The sequence below is a fragment of the Dasypus novemcinctus genome, chromosome 22, assembly GCF_030445035.2.
Source record: "Dasypus novemcinctus isolate mDasNov1 chromosome 22, mDasNov1.1.hap2, whole genome shotgun sequence".
Classification (NCBI taxonomy): Eukaryota; Metazoa; Chordata; class Mammalia; order Cingulata; family Dasypodidae; genus Dasypus; species Dasypus novemcinctus.
This window is the reverse complement of record NC_080694.1, coordinates 38,194,785-38,215,002: the sequence shown is the minus strand read 5'-3', so window position 1 is coordinate 38,215,002 and position 20,218 is coordinate 38,194,785. Positions and strand designations below refer to the sequence as shown.

At 42.0% G+C, this 20,218-nt stretch overlaps 1 long non-coding RNA gene across 1 annotated transcript in view; it reads left to right on the top strand.

Annotated features, from left to right (window-relative positions):
- Positions 1 to 10,358: 10,358 nt before the first annotated feature.
- The window catches only part of LOC131275316 (uncharacterized), a 29,447-nt gene continuing 19,587 nt past the window's right edge, over positions 10,359 to 20,218 (top strand). Inside the window, exon 1 of the long non-coding RNA XR_009182734.1 lies at positions 10,359 to 10,525. This is a non-coding gene — a long non-coding RNA (uncharacterized lncRNA). The remainder of the gene's footprint in view (positions 10,526 to 20,218) is intronic.

Genomic DNA, 20,218 nt, shown 5'->3' with positions numbered 1-20,218 from the left:
AGAGGCATAGAAGAGATTTTCCCATTTAAGAGGAAGTATGACCCTGCCAGTACCTTGATTTCAGATTTCTAGACTCTGGAACCACAAAACAATAAATTCCTATCGTTTAAGCCAAGTAGACTGCAGTATTTTGTTACAGCAGCCCTGGTAAACTAAGACAGTTAATGAAAAACAAAGCTGAAAATTGACTGTGTATGTGTTGGACTCCAAAGTCCAGGCATTTAATTGTTACATCATATTACATCCTTGGAGGTCTAATGTTTGTTGTCCAACCATTCCAAAATGAATTCTTTAGGGTAAGATATCATGATCTATTTATATACAAAATTTGATTCTGCCTTTGAACACAGAATCGAAGTGAAAAGTTGGCTTTTAATAAAGAAGTATGTGAGAAAACCAGCAAGGCATGGGGCTCCTTCTCTGCCATCTTTATTGCTTAATAGCCATCCTTGGATCAGGCTGTGCAATTCCACTAGGGAGAAAGAATCTACTTTATTCTGGTCATGTTTTTTTTTTTGACAGGCTGTTCAGAGAATGTAGAAAATGGACATGTCAGAAGTGAGTCCAGAATTCCATTCATTTATTTGTTCAAGAAAAATTTATTGAGGATCTAGTATGTGCTGAAGTTCTAGAAATGAAACATAAAGCCCTGTCATCAAGGGATTCATAAAGAGAAAGAGGCCATAAGCTCAATGCCATAGTTTCCCAGCTGCTAAAACAAATACCATACCATGGGAATTTATTGGCTTATTGTTTTGAGGTTAGAGTTCCAAAATCTAGGCATCAGCACAGCAATGCTTTCTCCCGAAGACTCTGGTGGTCGGGGGCTGGTTGCTGGCACATGGCACCGCAAATGGCGATGTGTTCTCCTTTCTCCTCTGGGTTCTGTTCACTTCTGACTTCTTCCTGCGGCCTTCTCTTTCTCTCTTGTCCCAATTTCATGCTTCTTACAAAGGGCTCCAGTAATATGAATTAAAGCCCAAACTGATTCAATTAGCCACAACTTAACTGAAAATAACATCTTCAAAATGTCCTATTTATAATGGGTTCACACCCACAGGAATGGATTAAGATTTAAGAACACATTTTTCCTGGGATACGTAATTCAACCCCCAATGCTCAGTAACACGCATGCTTCAATAGAGGTGTGTTCTGTGTGCCATCACCGCACCAGGGAGGAGTGCTTCAAATGCAGCCTCGAAGCATGGAGAATGCACAAGGATGTATCAGGAAGTGCTGCCAAGGGAAGTTATGGCTTCGGCTTCCTGAGGAATAGGTAAAAGTAAGCCAGAAATATTTGTGGGATAACTGTGGGGCATTCCTGTGGAGCAGTCTAATGGGCAGTGAGAGTTTACCAGTCTCAAAAACCTTTAAGTTATCTGATGATGTGAAAACTGAACAAGGACCCCTGTAGCTCTGTTGGCACTGCAGTCCTCACAAGTCCTCCAAATGGCAAACACGAGACCCTGATGTCTGGGTAGGATTTTACAGTTTACAAACCATTTTTACACCCGTCATCTCAACGTGAGACAAACATTATTTTGCTCGTTTTATAGATGGAGATGCTGTACGACATGTCCAAGTTTCCCACAGCTCTGATAGGTGGAGCTGTGATTCAAACTCAGCCCTCTCCCCAGCCCCATCCAATACCTTTTTTCTGTGCCATGTGCAGCATATTTGACATTTTAGCCAGGAAATGCTTTCTGAAGTCTTTCTACCCAAAGAGGCTGCTATCAGCTGACTGAGTCTGAGACACAGTCCATGACCAAAAAGAAAATGAATCTGTTTCTGAAGCTCTATGGAGATCTGGATTCTAGGAGGGGGAGTGGCTCCATGTTCTTGGGAGATAGAGGTCCCTGTTTTGGAACACATGGAACAGCCTGAGGAAGGAGGGGACAGCCTTTGGAGGGCACTCAGTCTCTATTGAGAGGGTTGCCTGGATTCCCATTCCAAGGAAAATGCTGGGACTATGGCTTCTTTAAATCCCAGACCTGATTTGTTCCTTGTTTCTTGACACAACATCTGTTTTCCACTTTTAAGTCACATTGGGTGCGTTTCCTCTGACTGACAGGGTGTTCTCATCTCCCCAAGGGTCCAGGCTTGCAGAGGCCCTGGGAAGTGGACTCAGCCCCCTGAGAAGCCTGAGGACCAAGAGCCCTCTCCTGGGAACTCACACCCTTTCCCAGTGCAGGAGGCGAGCTGCAGCTTCTGCCCTTCCTGGAAGCCTCCTGAACTGCCTCCCCCTCAATCTGGCTCCACCTAGATATTTTATGAGGAAGCTAGGAAGGGAATTCTTTGCAAAACATCCAGAGGTGCCAGGAAGCTGAAAAAAGCTAGTCAAGAGAGGAAAGGAAGATCTGAGAGCCGTTGGCACTATTTGAAGGCTGTTTTGGGGGAAGTGGGTTTGTTCTGGATTACTTTGGAGAAAAGAGCAGGAATTGTGGACTCCTACATAGTTAGGCAAGGAGAGGACCTCAGGAGTATCCAGCCCAACTGCCTCAGCTGTTGGATGAAGACATGGAGTGGAGTGGGGGGCTTGCCTGAGATTGATAGATGGAATTGATAGAAAAACTAATTTTTTGTTTAATATTGTTTCAATTAGGCTGCTCGCTTACAATGCAGTAGGTGCCCCATGGGACAAAGAACTTCCCTTCACTGCAGAAATGTGTGTAGGGGCTAAATGTTTCCAATAGAAGGTTCATATTTCTATCCAATAGAAATATAATGTGAGCCACACATACAATTTAGAAATTTCTAGAAGTCACACTAAAGAGAAATAAAAGTTAATTTTAATAATGCATTTTCTTTACCCCAACGTATTTATTATCATTTCAACATGCAATTAATGCAAAAATTATTAATGATATATTTTATGTTTTAAGTCTTTGAAATCCAGTGCATCTTTTATACTTAAAGCACATCACTATTTAGACTGGCCACATTTGAAGTGTTCAATAGCCATAGTCTATGCCATGAGAGGAGTGGACTAGATGACTTCTAACATTTTTTTCCTATTCCTTTTTGAAAATGGATTTATCTTCATTTATTCAGCACCTATTTCTTAAATATCTGCTATATTTAGGCACCATGTTAAACTTCTCAAATGATGGTTAAGCTGAGGTTTAAGAAAGTCTTAGGAAAAAAACACATTGGATGGAAGTAGCTTTCAATAATTTACCTCATTACTTTGCTATTGAAGGGAATGTGATAATCATGAATTTATTCATTAAAAGGAGATGGAAATTCACAGTTAACCACAGTTAGCTGCTAGAATGTCTGGTACACAAGCTCATTCCTTGGGTCTTCACAAGCCTCACTGGCCAGTTCCTAATGGCCCCATTTTGGTTGATTATCTGCTTGTTTGATTATCTCTCTGCTTGTTTAGAGTCCTGAATACCTACTGATCCATTGTCTAAGCAGCTGAATGACTGCAGAACTGGTTATACCAGTACTGAAGGAGGAAAATCAGAGGCAGAGGCGAGGCTGATTTGGATGGTAAATGAGGAGTTTGGGTTTAGCCATTTTGTGACTGAGGAGACGCTGAGATTTCCTACTGGTAATATCCATAAGGGAATTAGAAATATGAGCCTAGCAAGAAAGGCCAGAGCTTTAGGTAACTTCCCCATAAGAAGGCAAAGGTTAAACACATGGGGAGAGAATGAGATCTCAGAGGGAGAAGAGGGAGTAGTGACAGAGAAGCTCAGATGGGTAGAGCCTAACCTCAGGGAACATCCACATTCATGGAAAGAAATGAAGTTCAATTCAACTCTACATCGTTGAGTTTTGTGTGCCTGATGCTATGCTAGTTATGGGATTCAATGGATTCTCATGGAACACACAGTCTAAACTTACTGAACGGGTTGGGGCATCTGGGGGTGGGGGAAGAGAGCCCAGAGACCCCTCATTTCAGCCTTAATAGTACAGCTCCCTTGTGTCCCATTGTTGTGTAACTGCACGTTGAGCCCCTCCAGGGATGGACAACAGTCCTTCTCATTCTGGGAAGCTCTGAATTAGAAAGTCCTTCAACTATGGGACATTGTAGATCCCCCCAGGGCCCACTGGATGGAACGGGGGAGAGTGTGGGCTATGATGTGGACCATTGACTACGGGGTGCAGCGATGCTCAGAGATGTACTTACCGGGTGCAATGGATGTGTCATGATGATGGGAGAGAGTGTTGCTGTGGGGGGAGTGGGGGATGGGGGCGGTGGGGTTGAATGGGACCTCATATTTTTTGAATGTAATATTTTTTTTAAAAATGAATTAAAAAATAATTTAAAAAATACAAAATAAAAAATAAAAAATAAAAATAAATAAATATTAAAAAAAAAAAAAAAGAAAGTCCTTCACAATGATCCCCAGCCTTTCCCTGTATCTGCCACCTACTGGTTGTCATTTTATCAACTGAGGACTCACCCACAAACAATCCCTGTTGCCCATGACAGCCCTTCAGATATCTGAAGACAAACTTCAGGCCCCCATCAGTGCATCTTCACATCACCTGATATGGATTTCCATCTCCTCACTCTTTGAACCGCTTCCCTTTGAGGACTCCCAATGTCAATACCCATCTTACAATACAGACCCCAGAAGAGCCCACAAGACTCAGACTTTTGTCCGGCCAGTAAGGGCAGGAATAGGACAATCACAGATTGGGTAATGTTCTGTATCACCTGCACACTCCCCTACACGCTTTATAGCCATTCAATCAATCATTATAGCACTAATCAATAAGAAGAGTTAGACCCCCTTGTTCTATAACTTATACTTCTCTTAACACACCCAACTTCAGTTACATAACTTTTCTTATTAAATTTATAAATTCTTCTTATCCCAGTTATCTTTTTCCCCATTTTCACCCTGGATGTCATTTTGGAGGCACCAAATACCAAGATTTTGCACAATTGGTTTGTTATTCCAATCAGTTGACATTTTTGCCATCTTCATTGTATAAACCACCATTTAAATAATTTTGTCAGCTTTGCAGCATCCAAAACTCTGCATGGTATGTTATCAATGTTTTCATCCAAGATACTAATTTTAATAGGCCATCATTCATATCCACTCCAATCTAGAGAGTTCTAAAGACCAGGCTTTGCAGAAACAAGCATTGGATATTGGGGATAAATTTTCAAGAACAATTGAGGTGGTTAGCAATGCCAAATAAATCAGGGAGGTCAAGCTGTGAGGTCCCTGGGAAAGTCCTAAGGGGAATTTCAGAAAGTCTGGTGGGTCAGAAGCCATTCTTCAGGAAAAAAAGGCAAGAACAAGTGGTAAAGAAATAAAGGCAACCTTAATGCACTAAAGAGTTCCTCATGTGTTATTCCACACCACTAAGTTCTAGCTCCCGCCATACACTAGCAGAGGCTTTAGAAAGAATTCAGTTCTTTAAATGCTTTCAATTCCTTAAAAGAATTTCTACTAAATTCAAAGTGCTCCCAAGTAATTAAGATGGTACTCTTTTTCATCATTATTTTTATTCTTGTTATAATGAGGTCACTTAAAAAAGAAGTGAATGAGACAGATGGAACAAGGCAAACTCAGTTACCTTCATCCTGGGTGGGTGTTTTAGATTTGGCTCTACACTTTTGTGAAAGAAGTACAAACATTTTCAGAATCTAATTCCTTGTTTGCTACTATCCAGCTTACTCATAGATTTTATCCATAGGGGGAGAAAGCAATTAGGTGAAAAACAGGAAATTTCACCATGCTGCAGGAACTGTTGAAATGTTCTAGTTAAATAAGTTTTTTTAAAAACCCTACATATTCACACTAACCACAGGGACAGTGCTGCATCTTCATTTCCCTTGGGGGAATGATTGGACAGAAAAGAAAAGACAGCCCTGTGCATAAGGTCTTACAGGGATTCTTTCATATTTTGGGACTTTAACAACAGCAAAAGTAAATAGGTTGTTAAATAATAATGGTAAAAGAACAATTTTTACTTCTTAATATGATTGCCTCTGTGTTAACAACTGTACATGTTTTAGCTCACTTAATTTTCTAAACACCATCTATATGTTTATCTACCTGTTTATTATCACCCTTATTTTATAGATGAGAAAATGAGGAACAGAGCAAGAAATAAGTAGCTCTAGACAATGGACGCCAGAGTCCCAGATCTTAATTATGATTTTATATTGCCTGTGCTTCACACATCACATTTCATAAGTATCTAGAGAATTAATTTAAGAATAAAATAATGGATGCCAAGAACAGGGAAGCAGTGGGAGAAGCAGAAAAAGGCTTAGAAATTCCATAACTGCTATTAATTTCACAAGCAAATTACATGTGAAATGATAAATAAATAATTCAGTCAAAACACTGACAGGTACATTATTATTATTATGAATAATCATGATTATATCACTTATAACAATAAGGTATGTTTCCAGTAACCAGTGAACTATAGTTATTAGATCAAATCCAAGTGTTTGGCAGAAGGGTCAGAGGGCAAAGAAGCATTTATGTTTCCCAACCAAAGGTTAAAAATGGAATAGTTGAAGCAGTGCTGTGTGGTAGAACTTTCTGTAAAGATGGAAATGTTCTATGTATGTTCAATACTGTAGCCACTAGCCATATGTGGCTATTTGAGTCCTTGACATATAGCTAGTATCACCGATGAACTGAATTTTTTGTTGTATTTAATTTTAACAAATTCAAATTTAAATTGCCACACGAAGCTAGTTCAACTGTATTGGAGAGTGCAGAGTCTGAGAATACAAGGATTTTTTCCCCCCAGAATTATATTGTTCATTTTTAAAAATTTGGGAGTTAATTTAGTACAAGTATGAGCTTGGCAATCTTAGGATTCTCTCATTTGAGCTAAAAGGGTTACAGCTGTGTACACATGGTGTATACATAAATGCTCACCCAAACTTGAATGGGAAGGGAGGAAACGGTGATCCCAAGCTAATCAAACCATCTGAAATCACTTAGACAAGAGGGAATAAAAAGACCCAGAGCTAACTTTCTAGGAAGAAAGCTGTGTTTGGTAACCAACTGAAATGCCGTGAGCAGTCAATCTGATTTCACTGCAAATGCTCTCACAGCTGAAAAGAAGTGAGCTTAAAAATTCAGATCCTTAGCCAGTAGGTTAGATAGTGGAGGGATAAAAGGAGCTGTTGCTCCCGAGAGCTTTGGGGTGAAGAATGTCAGAAAAGCTGTCTGTAAGAGGGGAAAAAAAAAAAGAGATACCAGAGAGAAAGACCTGGACCTTCATGCTATAAAGCCTCCGCCTTCAAGGTCTGTCTTCTCTGTATCTGGAGGTCCCTGTCCATCCGAACACCAAACACTACATACTGTCTTTTCCTGTTAGGAAAAGTAGGAAGGAAGGCAAATGAGGCTGAAGGCCGCCATTTTGAATTATGTTTGAGAGTGTCCCCTCCTCTTGCTCTAGCTCTGTTCGTTCATGCTCTTTCTTCCCTCCCTTACCTCTTTGTTTTTGTTCTTAACTGCTCAAGTCTAAGGAACTGAGGTGTTACTATAATATCTGGTCAAGCTCAGAGCTATTTCCCGGATAAGGGTGGTAAATCTCGAGCAAGTCAATTCTTTGGGGGACCCATTGGAATGTGCAGGTGACTTATGCTGCCCCATGAGCCCCATAATATAACAAGGGAAAAAAAGAAGCTGAAGGTCTGGGGATACCGCTACAATGTGAGAGTGGGCAGTCCAGAAGCTGAGTCTGGGCTATACTACCTTCAGGTAAAAGAAGCCCTGGGAATGCAGGAATTAGCATTTGGATAGAAAATGTGTACATTTCTCCCCAAAGCACAGGACTTGGCAGTCTTGAAACAGAAAGATATCTATTTCCTCCTGGTGGCTTAGTGCATTCTAAATGTTAACAGACATTAACCCACAGCTGACCCTAACAAGAAAAGCTCCTAAGGAACTCTTCTGCTGCCAACGGAAAGATAAAATTCAGACAATAAACGATGCTAGAGAAGTGTCTGAATTGACAGTCTTTTCCCAGGGAAATGGCCACCTGGCAAACTATTACTTCAGGAAAGTCAAGATTGCCATTTTGCACATGCAAATCAACAGTGTCCTGTCTTGATTTCCAAATACGAATTTGAGGGTTGAAAGCATTTTGTCAGAAGTAGCCCAAAGCAGGTGGTCAAAGTGTGATTTGGGGTTTGCAGTCCTTTGAGAAGGCAGGGTGATATTGTGTGATTTAAGGAGTACAGGAAGACATTCCTAGTCAAAATGCCTCCAGCCATGGCTGAAATTTCTTTCTTTATCTTGACACTCTGCCTGAAATGCCACCAGCAGTGAATTCCTTAGGACTGACAGGCATTCCTTTGGGAGTATCGTCATTTTCTCCTTGGTCTACATGACTCAGAACCCAGAAGGCCTGGGTGATGAGGGGGGAGTTTGGATTTGGAAGGAGGAGGAGAAGCAGTTTTGGAGCTTATGGGCTTAGGGCTAAGAGAAAGAACGTGAGAGGAGGTGGAAGAGCATCAGTGACATCAGCGAAAAGCTTGCCTGAGGCCAGCCCCGCTGCTGAATATATGACTCGATGATGACAGAGCTCTAGACTGATATTTCCAGCTGCTTTGGAGATAGCTCTACGCTGATGTCTTATTCTCATCCCCAAGTCACTGTCATATCCTAAATTGAACTCAACCTTCTCCAAATGGCCCCATCTGCTTCTCCTTCTCCATTTCCCCTCTTGCTAAATGCTATCCTCACCCACTCTGTCACCCCACCTTCAAAACCTCAGGATTGCCTCCAACTACTCCTTTCTCCTCACCCCTCATTAAATTAGTCAGAAAATCCTGATTATTCTATCTCCATAGCATCCCTTGAATTTATCTCTTACTATGTGTCCTATTCGCATTTCTATTGCTACAGTCTTAATCCAGACTATCATTACCTCTTGCCTAAAATGGAGCAATACTCAACTTTGGGCTTCCCTGCTGTCAATGCATCCTACACAATGTCAAGAGGGCTAGCATGCTGGAAAATAATCACTCCAATAATATTTTCCTTGCTTAAAAACTGCTGGGTCTTCCCATTACACACAGAATAAAATGCAAGCTTAAAATCCTCCCCAATTCTAACTGATCTTGTAGTACCTGCCTTCTGCCCTTAGCCCTAAGCCCCAATCCAAGTGGTTCTTATATGATTTATGCTCTCTGATCCTCTGTCTTTGCTGTGGTGACCCTTCTGCCTAGATCAACCTCCCTTCATGCTTGCCTTTGGTGCTACCTCCCATCCCACATCCTTTAAGAAAACTGAATGGGGTGTGCCAGATAAATGTAATCCCTCTTTGTACTTTATTTGTATTTCCTATCCCAAATCCATTCTCTCCTTTATCATTTCTTCTCAATTTTGTTGGAAAAGTAGGTAGCAAAACAGTTAAAAAGACATTTCTCAGACTCTCTTTAGGTACATATGATGGTTTGAAACTGTAAACACCCCAGAAAGACATGTTCTTAAAGTTAATCCATTACTGTGGGTGTGGACCCATTGTAAGTAGGACCTTTTGATAGGGCTACTTCAGCTAAGGCGTGACCCACTTCATTGAGGATGAATCTTAATTCTCTTACTGGAATCCTTTATAAAAGTAATGAATACAGAGAGAGAGCTAGAGAAAGCCACAGAAGCAAGAAGCTGAAATCAATGAAACACAGAAGAGAAGGAGAGACCAGGAGATGCCACTATGTACCTTGCCATATGGCAGAGAAGCCAAGTATTGGTGGCAGCTAGTCTTTGGGGAGAAAACATTGCCTTGATGATGCCTTGATTTGGACATTTTCCTGTACTCAAAACTGAAAGCTAATACATTCCCATTGTTTAAGCTGAACCATTTCATGGTATCTTCTTTAAGCAGTCTAGGAAACTAAAGCAACAGGGTTGGTTGAGTGGCATAGTTCTGGAAAGTGAGATGTGAGTGGAAGTTGTCGGGTGGGTTTAAGGATAAAGCCCCTAAAATGAGCTCAGATGTAGCTGCATTCATGTGTTGCTTGCTTTTTCCCAACTGCGATGGACTTAACGACCTGAGTCTTATGACCTTAGGGCCCATGAAGAGAGTTGCAAAGAACGGGAGATATTGAGCCAACACCAGCCTTTGTCCACCTGCGACAGTGTGAAGCTTTTTGTGGACCCCAGGAAAGATGTTCTTGGAGCCAATCCTTTCCTGTGAGTGTGGGACTCTTTGATTGGATTGGATTTAGTTGGGGGGACTTTGACTGGATTGCTTTAGTGAGGTGTGACCTGGGGTGGGTCTTCGTCCTTTTGCTGAAGTCCTTTATAAACCGAGGACTGAAAGCAGGGATACACACAGAGAAAAAGCTGCAGAGTCAGAGAGAAGGAACCCAGGAGCTCAGAGAGGAACCTGGGAGAAGAAAGCCACAGACAAAGCAACCAGAAGCTGAAGCAATGATATCTATAAGAGAAGAAGTTGCTTCCATGTGCCAAGCTTGCCATCTGAGAAAGGAGTCCAGCACTGCCAGCAGCTGTCAGTGAGACAGCATCTCTGATGATGGATGCCTTGACTTGGACATTTTCACAGCCTCAAAACTGTAAGCTTTTAATCTAATAAATTCCCATTTATAAAAGTCAACACATTTCTGGTACATTGTTCCCAGCAGCTTTTTTTTTTTTTTTTTAAAGATTTATTTATTTATTTAATTCCCCCCCTCCCCTGGTTGTCTGTTCTTGGTGTCTATTTGCTGCGTCTTGTTTCTTTGTCCGCTTCTGTTGTCGTCAGCGGCTTGGGAAGTGTGGGCGGCGCCATTCCTGGGCAGGCTGCTCTTTCTTTTCACGCTGGGCGGCTTTCCTCACGGGCGCACTCCTTGCGCGTGGGGCTCCCCCACGCGGGGGACACCCTTGCGTGGCACCGCACTCCTTGCGCGCATCAGCACTGCGCATGGCCAGCTCCACACGGGTCAAGGAGGCCCGGGGTTTGAACCGCGGACCTCCCATATGGTAGACGGACGCCCTAACCACTGGGCCAAAGTCCGTTTCCCCCCAGCAGCTTTTAGCAAACTAAAATACTTCCCCTTGATTTCTTATGTAAAAAAAATAAAGCCTTTACTAGTTCAAACCACTTTGGGCTAGACTTTTTTTTTTTTTTTACTTTTAAAAATTATTTATTTTTCCAGGATTATTTATTTTATTTACTCACTAACAGTTGTAGTTCCCCACAAGTACCCTTTATACAATTTTGTTTCTGTGCCTATTAGAGTACAACATAGCCTGGCTCACATTGGAGCTATCTCTATGTGTACATCATCTTCTACTTGCTTGAGTAGGCAGAGGGCATGAAGCCCTGGACTTTTCCTCTTCTATCTCCCACCATCTCTAGAATTTGATAAGAACTCATTAAATACTTGTGGAAGTCTCTCAATCTTTTTTGAATCTTAGTAGGAGTAGAAGCCCAGGGAAACGGACTTTGGCCCAGTGGTTGGGGCGTCCGTCTACCATATGGGAGGTCCGCGGTTCGGGCCCCGGGCCTCCTTGACCCGTGTGGAGCTGGCCATGCGCGGTGCTGATGCGCGCAGGGAGTGCCGTGCCACGCAGGGGTGTCCCCCGCGTGGGGGAGCCCCCACGCGCAAGGAGTGCGCCCGTGAGGAGAGCCGCCCAGCGTGAAAAGAGAGTGCAGCCTGCCCAGGAATGGCGCCGCCCACACTTCCCGTGCCGCTGACGACAACAGAAGCGGACAAAGAAACAAAAGCAGACAAAGAAACAAGACGCAACAAATAGACACCAAGAACAGACAACCAGGGGAGGGGGGGAAATTAAATAAAAAATAAATAAATCTTTAAAAAAAAAAAAAAAAGAGTAGAAGCCCATTTCAGTCAAGTCTTCTGCTACACGTGGCCTGCTCTAGTGGAGATTTCAAGATAAGAAAATAAATGTGTACCATGTGGTTGTAGTTGAAAGGTCAGTCATAGACTGCATTTAAAAATCACTTTGGTACCTGGATGAAAATATCCCCACGGTATAATTTGGCTCCATGTCTGAGTCTTTGGACAAACCCTCAGTTCATGTCATATTGTGCATACAGTTGGGGTTAGAACGTCAATGGAGATCTTTCCTGATAGAGATAAGATACATTTGTATTAAAATCTGAGAAAGGCTCTTTTTTTTTCTTAAAGATTTATTTATTTTATTTATTTCTCACCCCCCCCCCCCCAAGTTGTCTGCTCTCTGTGTCTATTTGCTGCATGTTCTTCTTTGTCCACTTCTGTTGTCAGCGGCACAGGAATCCGTGTTTCTTTTTGTTGTGTCGTCTTGTTGTGTCAGCTCTCCATGTGTGCGGTGCCATTCCTGGGCAGGCTGCACTTTCTTTCGCACTGGGCGGCTCTCCTTACGAGGAGTGCTCCTTGTGGGGAGTGTTCCTTGCGCGTGGGGCTCCCCTACATGGGGACACCCCTGCGTGGCATGGCACTCCTTGTGCACATCAGCACTGTGCATGGGCCAGCTGCACATGGGTCACGGAGGCCTGGGGTTTGAACCGTGGACCTCCCATGTGGTAGACAGAAGCCCTAACCACTGGGCCAAGTTCACTTCCCTGAGAAATGTTCTTAACCTTCACATGTGGCTCACACCCTGTGTGTGTGCATCAACTGATACATGACATTATTAGAACGCAAGGAACTCTCAAGAGTACATCACCTAAAACTCCCATCCTAGAGATGAAAAGATCAAGCTGTAATTTAGTGACCAAATTCAGACAGGGCCAGATGAACTTCCATGATGCAGCACCAAATTATGGAAATACAGGTGAGAGAATTTTAGTTTATAAGATTGTTATTGCGTATTTCACTGAAATGAGGACACAAAAGATTTTCAATCTCTATTCAAACAACCTTTCAAGACAGTATTTCCCAAATTATTTTCTATGAAACACTAGCCCTGCAGACTATTGATTAGTGTTTTATGACATAAAGTTTTTGCCATCAAATGGGTTTGCAAAATTTCACACACATACAGGAAAAAACTTTCTAAAAATAAAATGTATTTGTAGCTGTTTCCTCTTCTCCACTTGGTTTAAACCACAGAAAGCATATCCCATAGATAAGATGTTCTCCTTTCTGGGGGTGGCCTGCATTGAAATAGCAGAGTAGGTGGCATTTACACCTGCAATTCCTGTTTTATAAGGGAAATAAATTTGCCTGTTATGTGAGAAACAGTAGAAAATGAGCAGTTTTCACTGTATGCTGAGATCTCACCTTGAAGTCATGAAGGATAAAGGCTAATAAAGCTTTGGAATGGGAGAAGCTGAGCCTGGAGCTCGCCTCTCCCTTTGAGCTGAGCTGGGAGTTATCTGGGTGCGGTGGAATGTCACTGTGCTTTGATGGGCTGTTAAATGCGAGGTCATGAGACAAGGGCTGCCTTCCACTATGAAACGCAAAAGCTGCTTGTTTTGATTCTACTATCTGTCTGAAGGTGACAATTACATAGATAATGTGACTCTTGTTGGCCATTTAGAGAAGGCGGAGGTGAGCCCAACAACATTTTTGCCTTGAACATTGCCTCACAGCCATCTGATTTTTTATAAACACCAGATTTTCAAAATCTGTTTTCCAAAGTCCATTTGCTCACCCCACCTGTATTTGACTGAATGACAGTTACAGAATATAACAAGAATATCTACCCTGACACTTTTTCTATAAGAATTCTGAAATAAGTATATTGTATACCAAGTTTATATGTAAATTCTAAAATGTTAGTGTTCAGACTTAAAACATCTGACTTTTAATAGTGACAATTGCAAATAGTCTTGTGTATGAAAGTCTTGCCTTTCTGTGTTTAAATGAGAAAATGCCTTAGAGTGAAATTGGTAGTGTGTGACTGTGGGTATTACATATTTTCCCAAGGAAGTCATTTCTTCATTCTTTTATACATAAAGTGTGCATTAAGAATCTGTTATTGTGATAGAGGTAGGGAGACAAACAGTCTTGGTTTCCCTAGGACTGAGGGAATCCCTAGGACATGAGATTTTCGGTGCTAAAATCAATCACTTCAGTTAGAGTCTGGACATCAATTATAAATAAAATACAGTCAAGTAGTAGATGATAGTGCTTTAGCAATCTCTGTCAATGGGAACGTGAAAGAGGCTATTAATTTAATATTCCAGGATTTTATTTTTTTAGTTTAATCCTAAAGACCTTTAGGTTAATTTGTTGAGAAGTCTATATTCCAGAACTATTTGGCTGGGAGCAAATCTTGTAGCATAACAGTTTAGGTGTGATTGGAAAAAGGAGTAAAGAAACTGGCATGCCACACTTTGGTGAACAGATGCTGTGGGTCTATGGGGCACAATCTAGAATTTTACTCCATACACATAAACACCGAGGAGAACACCAACTCCATCACTAGAGTTCTGCAAGGGGCAATTTCATCTTGCTAAACTCTAGAAACTCATGGTACGGGGGAAGCTAAACCTAGGTGTGGTTTGGTGCATCTTCAGTTACTTCAGTTGCACTAGGACCTGGGTCCTGTTTGTTTTGTTCACCACTATAATCCTGGCACATTGGTTAGCTCCTCGTACATTATGGGCATCTAATACATGTTATTTAAACAAATGAATAAGTAACAATGGATTCTGTGATTTTATAGTTGAAGCCTAATGCATATGAGAAGGCTCAAACTTCACTTCCACAGAACTTATGATTTATGGAAATAGCTACCTCTTACTTGCCCACAGTTAGCAATACATTTGCATCAATTTATACACATTTTAAAAGGTTTCTTTTTGTTGCACCGAGCTTTTCCAGAACAATATTCAGGCTGATTACTTAATCTGAGAGTTTACAGTAGATGCAGTTCTTTAGAATAATGGTGCCTTGTGGTTTTAGTGTACTCAATATCATACTTCTGCAAAGGATAAATAGTTTCCTTTTGCCAGACCCATGTAGCTATTTCAGCTTCCGTCTTTGCACAGAAGCCATAATATGTAGTATGCATTAAAAGGACAGAGAGTGCTGAGTTGATAAACAGCATGCAAAGTTGTCTTCATAGATAGACTTTTTGGGAGGAACTAATGGAGATAAAGTGTACTTGCTTGGATCAAGGTTGTGCCATTGTGTCTGGAGCCCCTTCTCTCAACTCAGGCTACTCCACTCCCACCTTCATGTCCACTTCTGGCTGCTCAATGCTATCTTGATTTCTGGCTCCTTTCACTAAGACCATGTCCCTAAAATGTGTTTGGGACCCCCCTAGCCAAAGGATTTCCGGGGTGATGTTTTTAAAATGCAGATTCCAGAGACCCACTGTTACAGCTTCCTTGGCTGCTCAAGCAAACACCAATACAACGGTTCGGCTTAAACAATGGGAATTTATTTACTTATAGTTTTGAGGCTAAAAGAAAATCCAAATCAAAGCATCACCAAGGTCATATGTTCTCCCCAAAGACGGTGGTGTTCTGGGGCTGGCTGCTGCAAACTTTGGTCCTTAGCTTGCCCCGTGGCAAGGTGCACAGCAGTGTCTCCTGGCCTCTCCCTTTTCTTCTGGGTTCAGTCTCTGGCTGCTCCTTCTGTGGTTTTCTCTCTCTCTTTGAATTTCACTCCCTTTATAAAGGGCTCCAATAAATAGGATTAAGACCCATCCTGTCTGAGGTGGGCCACACCTTAACAGAAGTAACCTCATCAAGAGGTCCTTCTTACAATGGAGTCACACGCACAGGAGAAGATGAAAGTTAAGAACATGCTTTTCTGGAGTATATGCAAATTAAAATCACCACACCCACCAAGACCTATTGTGCTGATTTTTCTCCAATTGCTTCTCCCAGATCTATTTTCCACCTTTTTCTGCTTGCTCCTTGCCTTGGGAGGCTGACCCCTGTTAAGTATATTCCTAGGTCCTTTGCTGCCTACTTCTGATAGGGTCCAGCTAGTGGGAGGCACCAAAGGGAGATCAGAGATCAGGAGGGAAGAAAGGCTGGTTACTTTGCTGGCTCCTGCTGGACTGTCCCTCACCTCGGCCTCAGCGCTCACTGGGCTTGGGTAGCACAATTGCCAACCTTTGCTTCTTCAGCTCTAGGCGCTCTAATGTCTTTCTGCTGTGGCTGGTGTCTGGATGCCTTAACATCCCTGTTGGTTCCCTTAACTCAGTCCACACTTGAGAAGTTCTTTCATCTTAGTCCTCTATTTGATCCATTTGGGATGGATTCCATTTTCTGATGAGACCCTAATAGATATATCCACTGAATCGGTAGGACCCAGGAACCTGCTTTTTAAATAGGTTGCCTAGCAAATTCTTATGTCCTTTAAACTTTAAGAACCATTCCCCCTGGGAAACTAGAAAAGCTCTGGCATCATCATTTGCTCTTCTCAACTCATACACGTTAGGAAGTTAACTCTGCTAAGGCATCTTTCTTCTAATTATAGAATTGGACATTCTTTTCCCAAGTTAATTATAGACACTACTGAACATGTAGGGAGGTATTTTAGTAGTTCGTGGGACTTTGTCCTTGCCCTGAAATTATGCTGAAGGCTCATCTAAGGGTACTCTCTTACTCATATTTAGAAGGTGTTGAGTCAGACGGGATGCCTTTCCTGAACTCTTCATTTCTTGATATCTTTCATTACGGAAACTTCTACGTAAAAAACGTCCTCCTCTCTCTTTACCTGAATCACTTCTTCTGTGCCTTTAAATTCAAGTTAGATGTCATTTTCATTAAGAAGATTTCTCTGAATCCAGTCCCCAGCATGAGATTAGCAGCTTTCCCTGTCTGTTCCTGTAGCAACCTGCTCTTACCCATACTCTGTCACTCATTACCATGTATTATTATCACCTCCTAACCTGCCTTTTTTTCCCCATTAGACTATAAGCTCTTTGCAGGTAGAACTCTTGTTCAGAGCAGCTGCTCAGGAAGTGTGGGTGGTGAGGCTGTGGGAGAAAATGGGATGAGCACATGTAGGTGAAACACGAGTAAGTTCATCCTCAGCAGAGTGGGAGTGGAAGCTGCGATCAGGGAACCCTGGGTGAGCCTGTTTGCGATGCCAGATGTAATAAACATTTTGTAGATGGTATCCACGACGGCATTAACACAGGCACTCAGTCACTGACTTTAGAATTATCTAGGTGAGAAGAAAAAATATTTCCAATTTCTTTGACAGTGCAATCAAAGTCACCTATAAGAACTGATCATTCTGAAATTCTGTGCAGTGTTTTGACAGTTGTATGTAGCATGAGACAGCTTTTATGTGTTGTGTATCTGTAATCAGAACAGGATACCATGTACATACATATTGTTCTTATTCATTACTGGAGCTTGTTTGTCTGTTTACAACTCAGGAAACTAGACTGTGCTAAGGGTGAAAACAGATTTTGGACCAGGGCCATCAAAGGCCACTTGAGTTGGAGGGGATTGGAGAAGATTCCTGGCGATGCCGGAACTGTTTCTTTTTCAATTCAACAAATCTTTAGGAAGTTCCTCCAGGGTGCATGAATTTTTTAATCTATAATTTATATAGGTAGAAAAGTGTTATTTTAACCCCTTTTTTAAAAAAGCAAATTACAAATCCTCTATGTATTTCAAGTGAATCATTTAATGTGACTAAGGCTCAGTTTGATACTATGGTAAGGAACAATAGCAGATAGAAAACAGGAAAGTATAAACATTTTTCCTTCTCTCAAAAAGGGTTTGTTGTCAAGATAAACTAGACTGTTGGTCTAACAATAGCTGATTAGAAAGGCTACCGAATATGGGGAAAAAAGATGTGCTTGGAAGCATTGTCTTCTGAGGGCTCATTCCTCTAAGGGCTTCAAAATGTGGAAGAAAATAACCGGCTCAAAAACTATATTGAGAGATCAAGAAAGGAGTTAGTCAGCATGTAAATGCAATGCCTTCACCCCAGCGCGGGACATGACACCCGGGGATGAGCCTCCCTGGCAACGAGGGACCACTATCAACTACCAACTGATGATGCAACTGGAAAATGACCTTATACGGAAGGTTCAATGCGGATCAGCAGAATATCCATGTCTACATAAAATACCATGACTTTAAAATGCTGTTTGACCTAAAGTAAGGGGGAAATGGAAAGGAGAAATGAGTTTATATGGCTACGAGTTTCTAAAAAAGAGTCTGGAGGCTGGCAGAAGGTTTGCCCTCATGCACAACTGAGCAGAGTCAGAGAGACAGATAAAGCAGATACAACCCCCAGATATTGGTTCCTTTGAGGGCTAAAGAGACCCATGGGAGTTATAGTCATGGCCGATGGGGTTAACTACCAGGGCAGATGGCCCCTCTTTGGAAATGGTGTTTATGTGTGATGAATCTGGACTCAGATGGGATCTCCCTTCATAAGACTTTCATGCTAATGTGCTGGAGGTGCAGTTAATGTTGGGGTTTAAGATATATTTAGGGGATTTGAATCTCTGGACTGACAATGTGATAGCCAGGTCCTGAGCCTCAACAGACTCCAGCACCTACAATCTGATCTATTGGACTTACCACACTCAGCTAAGATGGAGTTGAAGAAGGACAACCACCACACCATGGAGCCTAGAGTGATTACAACTGAAAATGGGAGGATTGCATCCAGCATCCAGGTGGAATCTGACCCTCCTCTTGACATAGAGGTGCAATGGACACAACCAATCCAATGTCCACATAGAAGAGGTGGCATTGGATTGGGAAAAGTGGACATAATGGACAAAGGGTATGGGGAAAGGCAGGAAGAGATGAGAGGTGGAGGCGTCTTCGGGACATGGAGCTGCCCTGGATGGTGCTTCAGAGGTAATCACCGGACATTGTAAATCCTCACAGGGCCCACTTGATGGAATAGAGGAGAGTATGGGCCATGATGTGAACCAATGTATATGAGGTGCAGAGGTGCCCAAAGATGTACTTACCAAATCCAATGGATGTGTCATGATGATGGGAACGAGTGTTGTTGGGGGGGGGGGGGAGAGGGGGGGGTGGGGGGGTGGGGTTGAATGGGACCTCACATATATATTTTTAATGTAATATTATTACAAAGTCAATAAAAAATAAAAAAATTAAAAAAAAAAAAAAAAAGAAAGGAGTTAGTCATAGCTTGGGGGAAAATTCAAGAGTAGAAGACACTGACTGTAGGTACATTCTAGATTAATAATCCTGAAAATTCCCTGGAGTTGTGATAGTACTGAGCTAAATGAGAGGGCTATCAGCATGTCCCTTTGAACAAAGTGGTTTAAAATGATAGATTCTCCAGTATTTCAGGTGTAATTCTGGTATTCATACCAAGTAATATAAAAGAAAAGGCAGCAAGGAGAAAGTGTCAAGTATATAGGGCATAAAATGATTTGACAGCCCTAGAATTCCCAGTTTTCACTGGGAAAAGCACATTCCAGCTCATTCTGAGGGACACTGCCCTTGGTGGCTTGTTCTCAGCAGGAGGCAACTGCTAAAGTATTGAATCCTGGTTTTGCTCTTTCATCTGTTTGAAGAATACCTGGGACAGTAAACTGCTCACTGGTGGCATTTTCTCAGGACCTTATTGCAGAGTCATATTAAATAAAGAAATCAAAAGAGAAAGTTTTTTGAGGATGACCTCTGAAGTCTGTCACTCTTCACTGGACATGTTTCAGGGAACGTAAGTATGCTTTCTCCAATCCCAGAGTCTATACCTGATTGGGAAATTTTCATTCTGGATTCTGACTAAGGAAAAATATTGATGTCCAGACCTTCAGTTTCTGTAACAGCGTCTGAGTCCAGTGCATGATCTGGGAAGGTACTTGCCCACTGACTAATAATTCACAGGCTGTAATCCCAATGCTATCAATATCTGACTTCAGATTTATCTGTTTAAATCCTGTCTCTGGACTCAGCCCATGGCTGTACTGTTGGGCTGCACTGAGCTGTGTTCCTCTGTCTGTGCCAGAGAGGGCCATAAGGCCACCACCAGAAGGGAGGGTGTGGCTGCTTTTAAAGCCCCTGTGAGTACAACTGTTTTGGTGCAGATCAACCCTCTCAAGACTCAAGAAAGAATGTTTCTGAACTGTGTTTCGATGATAAAAGTAGGAAGGGAATTTCAAGTCCAAGAGATAGCATTTGAAATCTCTAGTCACCATTAGAAACGAGACCTGTAAGTCATGCATGATAATCCATTGTATGACTTGATGGTAAGCTCTTATATCCTGAATAAATATCCTGTGTGCCATTTCTAATTACGCCACTACCTTTGTACAATACTTTAAACTTCTTTCATACTCTCCCTACTCCTCTCTCTCTCAGAAGATTGTCTAGAGATGCTGGAGCAAGGCCAAAAAGTTGGTGG